This window comes from Penaeus japonicus, unplaced genomic scaffold (genome assembly GCF_977035675.1).
Source record: "Penaeus japonicus unplaced genomic scaffold, GWHDUDI00000001_assembly GWHDUDI00000026, whole genome shotgun sequence".
Classification (NCBI taxonomy): domain Eukaryota; kingdom Metazoa; phylum Arthropoda; class Malacostraca; order Decapoda; family Penaeidae; genus Penaeus; species Penaeus japonicus.
In genome coordinates, this window is record NW_028234428.1 from 15,430,433 (window position 1) to 15,436,792 (window position 6,360).

The following is a 6,360-nucleotide window of genomic DNA, read 5'->3' on the forward strand; positions in this document are numbered from 1 at the left end:
GAGGAGGAGAGGAGAAAGAGGGGAGTAGAAGGAGAAAGAGGAGGAGAGGAGAGGAGAAGGAGGAGGAGAGGAGGAGGAGGAGGAGATGGGGGGGGGGGAAGGGAGGCTAGGACGGTAGCCAACACCTCGTAGCGTTTGGTGTGGCGGCATTTCGCATTCCGGTTCAAGAGGAAAGGAAAAAGATTCTGCACTTGTCCGTTCTGTCTGTGTCTGCATGTCTGCGGATCTCGTTCAGGACCCTTGAGGAAGTAATTTCTCTTCTCCCTCTCTGCTGCGTTTTTGTTCTGTCTGTCGTCAGTCATATGTCTATTTCGTTCAGACCTTGAGGATTCTCTCGCTCCGTTTGTCTGTCTGTCTGTCTGTCTATATGTCTGTCTATTTCGTTCAGACCTTGAGGATTCTCTCGCTCCGTTTGTCTGTCTGTCTGTCTGTCTATATGTCTGTCTATTTCGTTCAGACCTTGAGGATTCTCTCGCTCTCGCTCCGTTTGTCTGTCTGTCTGTCTGTCTATATGTCTGTCTATTTCGTTCAGACCTTGGGGATTCTCTCGTTCCGTTTGTCTGTCTGTCTGTCTGTCTATATATGTCAATTATAAAGTCTGTCTATTTCGTTCAGCAAGAACCTTGAGGATTCTCTCGCTCTCGCTCCGTTTGTCTGTCTGTCTGTCTGTCTATATGTTGTCTATTTTCGTTCAGACCTTGGGGATTCTNTCGTTCGTTTGTCTGTCTGTCTGTCTGTCTAATGTCTGTCGATTTCGTTCAGACCTTGGGGATTCTCTCGTTTCCGTCCGCATTTTTGTTTGGTTGTGTTGTTTTGTCTGTCTGTCTGTCTGTCTATATGTCTGTCTATTTCGTTCAGACCTTGGGGATTCTCTCGTTCCGTTTGTCTGTCTGTCTGTCTGTCTGTCTATATGTCTGTCTATTTCGTTCAGACCTTGAGGATTCTCTCGCTCTCGCTCCGTTTGTCTGTCTGTCTGTCTGTCTGTCTATATGTCTGTCTATTTCGTTCAGACCTTGAGGATTCTCTCGCTCTCGCTCCGTTTGTCTGTCTGTCTGTCTGTCTATATGTCTGTCTATTTCGTTCAGACCTTGGGGATTCTCTCGTTCCGTTTGTCTGTCTGTCTGTCTGTCTGTCTATATGTCTGTCTATTTCGTTCAGACCTTGAGGATTCTCTCGCTCTCGCTCCGTTTGTCTGTCTGTCTGTCTGTCTGTCTATATGTCTGTCTATTTCGTTCAGACCTTGGGGATTCTCTCGTTCCGTTTGTCTGTCTGTCTGTCTGTCTGTCTATATGTCTGTCTATTTCGTTCAGACCTTGAGGATTCTCTCGCTCTCGCTCCGTTTGTCTGTCTGTCTGTCTGTCTGTCTATATGTCTGTCTATTTCGTTCAGACCTTGAGGATTCTCTCGCTCCGTTTGTCTGTCTGTCTGTCTGTCTATATGTCTGTCTATTATATTATTGTTTTCGTTCAGAACCTTGAGGATTCTCTCGCTCGTTCAGCTCTCGCGGCGGTTCGGGTCCCGTTTGTGGGTATCTGTCGTCTGTCTGTCTGTCTATATGTCTGTCTATTTCGTTCAGACCTTGAGGATTCTCTCGCTCTCGCTCCGTTTGTCTGTCTGTCTGTCTGTCTGTCTATATGTCTGTCTATTTCGTTCAGACCTTGAGGATTCTCTCTGGCGGCGGTGGGGGGGCGCTCTCTCGTCGCTCTCGCTCCGTTTGTCTGTCTGTCTGTCTGTCTAGCTATATGTCTGTCTATTCGTTCAGACCTTGGGATTCTCTCGTTCCGTTTTGTCTGTCTGTCTGTCTGTCTGTCTATAGTGTCTGTCTATTTCGTTTTCGTATCAGACCTTGGAGGAATTCTCTCGCTCACGAAATCCGCTCCGTTTGTCTGTCTGTCTGTCTGTCTGTCTATATGTCTGTCTATTTCGTTCAGACCTTGAGGATTCTCTCGCTCTCGCTCCGTTTGTCTGTCTGTCTGTCTGTCTATATGTCTGTCTATTTCGTTCAGACCTTGGGGATTCTCTCGTTCCGTTTGTCTGTCTGTCTGTCTGTCTATATGTCTGTCTATTTCGTTCAGACCTTGGGGATTCTCTCGTTCCGTTTGTCTGTCTGTCTGTCTGTCTATATGTCTGTCTATTTCGTTCAGACCTTGGGGATTCTCTCGTTCCGTTTGTCTGTCTGTCTGTCTGTCTATATGTCTGTCTATTTCGTTCAGACCTTGAGGATTGTCTCGCTCCGTTGGGGGGGGGGGGGGGGGGGTGGGGGGGGTGGGGGTGGGTTCTTTGTCTGTCTGTCTGGTCTGTCTATATGTCTGTCTATTATTTTTGTCTGTCTATTTCGTTCAGACCTTGAGGATTGTCTCGCTCTCGCTCCGTTTGTCTGTCTGTCTGTCTGTCTATATGTCTGTCTATTTCGTTCAGACCTTGGGGATTGTCTCGCTCCGTTTGTCTGTCTGTCTGTCTGTCTATATGTCTGTCTATTTCGTTCAGACCTTGAGGATTGTCTCCGCTGCATCATCGCTCCAAACATCCGTTTGGTTCTGTCCGTGTCGGATGTGGGTGTCTGTCTATATGTTCTGTCTATTTCGTTCAGAATGATTACCTTGGGGATTGTCTCGCCCGGCGCCCCTTTTCTCACACTCCGTTTTGTCCTGTCTGTCTGTCTGTCTATAATGTCCTCAGTCTATTTCGTTTCAGACCTTGGGGATTCTCTCGTTCCGTTTGTCTGTCTGTCTGGGGTTCTGTCTATATGTCTGTCTATTTCGTTCAGAGGAGAACCTTGAAGGATATCTCTCGCTCTCGCTCCGTTTGTCTGTCCTGTCTGTCTGTCTGTCTATAATGTCTGTCTATTTCGTTCTTCAGGGAGACGGGGCTATGGGATGTGTCTCGCTCCGCGCTCTCACTTTGTTTTGTCCTTGTCTGTCTGTCTGTCTATATTCTCTGTCTATTTCGTTCAGCAGGGGCCCAGATGACCTTGAGGATTGTCTCGCTCTCGCTCCGTTTGTCCTGTTACTGTCTCTTAAAGCACACGCTAAACCTCAAACCGACGCACGGTCTGTCTATATATATGTCTGTCTATTTCGTTTCAGACCTTGGGGATTCTCTCGTTCCGTTTGTCTGTCTGTCTGTCTGTCTATAATGTCCTGTCTATTTCGTTCAGAGACCTGAGGATTCTCTCGCTCTTCGCCTCCGCCTCCGTTTGTCTGTCTGTCTGTCTGTCTGTCTGTCTATTTCGTTCAGACCTTGAGGACTCTCTCGCTCCGTTTGTCTGTCTGTCTGTCTTTATGTCTGTCTATTTCGTTCAGACCTTGAGGATTCTCTCGCTCTCGCTCTCGCTCCGTTTGTCTGTCTGTCTGTCTGTCTGTCTATATGTCTGTCTATTTCGTTCAGACCTTGAGGATTCTCTTGCTCTCGCTCCGTCTGTCTGTCTGTCTGTCTATATGTCTGTCTATTTGGCTTGCTGTATTTGTCTTTTAATTCATCTTCCTAGGTTAATACACACATACATACACACACAGATAGAGCGATAGAGGGATAGATAGATAGATATAGAGAGACAGCGACTAAATCAGATAGAGAGAAAGAGAGAGAGAGAAAGAGAGAGAGAGAGAAAGAGAGAGAGAAAGGAAGGAAGACAGACGGTTAGATAGAGAAAGAGAAAATAAAGGATGTGTGTGTGTGTGTGTGTGTGTGTGTGTGTATGTGTATGCGTGTATGTGTATGTGTGTGTACGTGTGTGTGTGTGTTTGTCTGTCTGTGTATGTGTTTGTATCAAATATCTCCCCATGATCGCAAAAAAAAAAAAAAAAAAAAAGTTTGTAAACACAGCGATAAAGAACCTTTTTTTCTCTTTCTCTCTTACCACCAAAAGCGAGAGAAAAAAGATGTTAGGAGCGAGATAAGCGCTGGATAAGGAGATTAGTGGAAGGAAATCTCACTCGTTTTAAACTCATTCCTTTTCATTCCTTCTCGATTTTTTTTTCTTTTTTTTTGTGCATGTTCATTCTTCTTCTTTTTTCTCCGCTTTCTTCTTCTTTTTCTCCTTCTTCTTTTTCTTCAATTCTTCTTCTTCTTCGTCTTCTCGTCGTCCTCCTCCTCCCTCTTCTTCGCCTCCTCCTCCCCCTTCTTATTATTATTCTCCTTTTTACTTCTTCTTCTTCTGCTTCTATTTCTTCTCCTTCCTCTTCTTCTTCTTCTTTTTCTCCTCCTCCTCCTCTTCCTCTTCCACTTCTTCTTCTTCTTCTTCTTTCCCTCCTTCTCCTACTCCTTTTTCTTCTTCTACTACTACTTCCTCTTCCACTTCTCCTTCTTCTTTTTCTTCTTTTCCTCCTTCTACTTCTGCTTTTCCTTCTCCTCCTCCTCCTCCTTCTTCTTCTTCTTCTTCTCCCCTTTCTCCCCCTCTTTCCCTTTCGTTCTCCGCCCTCTAGTCTTCTTCTTCTTCCTCCTACTCCTGTTTTTCTTCTTCTTCTCCTCATACTGCAAGGACCTTTTCTTTTCTTTCTTCTCGCTTACATCAATATCTTCATCTTCTTCTTCTTCTCACCTCCTCCTCCTCTTTTCCTCCTCCTCACTCCTCTCTACCTCTTCCATCCCTTTCCCCCCACCTCTCCTCTTCCCCTTCCCCCTTTCCCCTCCCTCCTCCTCCCTCCCTGCCTCCTCCTCCTCCTCCTCCTCCCTCTTCTTCTTCTTCTCCTCCTCATCACCATCATCATCATCTTCTTCTTCTTCTTCCTCCTCCTCCTTCTCCTCCTCCTCCTTGTGTGAGAGTAATATGATGCGACACTTCATATATAGAAATGATGTTGATGACAAGGAGGTTTATAGTTATGGCGACGTAAGCTGTAAACTATTAAAATCAAAAGCTGAAAGTGAGCGATTCCTTCTGACACATCATGTTAAACTTTGACGTAACAATTTGGGGAGGAAAAAAAACAGAAAAATATATTCTATCTTAGGGATAAACACGTACAGAAATGACGGAGAAAAATTAAAAACAGATCGAATTTTTTTTTTCCTTTGGTCATCGTGCTTCTGGCAACGCGAGCGCGCGACGCAGGGTCCCGGCGCGTAGCCGCCGCGCGAGGACGGGTGCAGAACGCGCGCGCGCAGCCGCGCAAGGGCGAGCAGCGAGCGTCGCACCAACGGCACACAGTCCCGCGGCCCAAAGACGGATCACTAGCGTAGCTACGACGCGAACGCTCGGCCGAACTTGGGTTCGACCGTGCGCGCAGCAGCCAACGCCGTTCGTGCGCCGGACGCCGAATGCGGTTACGCGCCGCGTGGCGGCCGCGGCCCCGGCGCGCGAACGCGGGAACGCGCGCGCGTCGCAAACGCGGCGGGCGCGGGCGGGGTGCGCGAACGCGCGCCGAACGCGCGCGGCGCGCGGGGCGCGCGCGCACCACGGCCCCCGCAACGCGCTCGAAATGGCATGAAAAGTTATCGTTTGTCTGGCCAGCAGGTGCTCGGGGATAATTTCTCCTATTAAATCTTTCCCGCTTTCCGTCGCTCTCGAGATCGACCGGGAAAATTAATTGCATCATTTCTATTGGCCAGACCCAGTGGCTTCCAACCTTCTTCATAGCGCCAACTTTTATTCCGCCAACTTTTTCTCTTTTTTCCCTACCGAAAACTTTCAAAACCGCGTCATTTTTTCTTTTCATTTCTTTTCTTTTCAGACGCCTCTACTCTACGGTCCGTCAAACACGTCAAATCTAATAATATAATGCAAGTGAAATGTCTCAGCGACTTCTGTAACAGAAATCACAGAACAAGAGAGAATGGAAAGGCAGTTTGAATAATGAGAATCAACGGTCATTCAAATTTTCAAATCTAACGGTTTTCTTTTCCTCGTCTCCGAGTGATTAAAAATACACCCACACGCTACCCACATAAATGACACTAGTAATGATATGAGAATTACTCTAATTTCATTATATTCTTCATTATCTAACTGTCCTCTGTGACCTAGGAAAAATATGGGCGACCTAGTTTAAGAGCTTCCGCGAACCACAGGTTAGTAACAGCTGAGAAAGACATTTCGAGGTAAGAATTTCTGTTCTTTTTGTGGCTTTATGGTCCCTGCTCTTTCGGTCTTTCTGTTGGGGAGATAGATCTGAAAGAGAGATAGAGAAGAGAGAGAGAGTATGTGTGTGTGTGTGTGAGAGAGAGAAAGAGACTCAGAAAGAGAGTTAGATCAGTTGTATTAAATTTCATAGGCACTAAAATCCTAGCGATCAAACTTTTAAGAATGGCTAGGATGTGTATATCTCTCTCTCTCTCTCTCTCTCTCTCTCTCTCTCTCTCTCTCTCTCTATATATATATATATATTAATATATATATTATATAAATATATATATATTTAT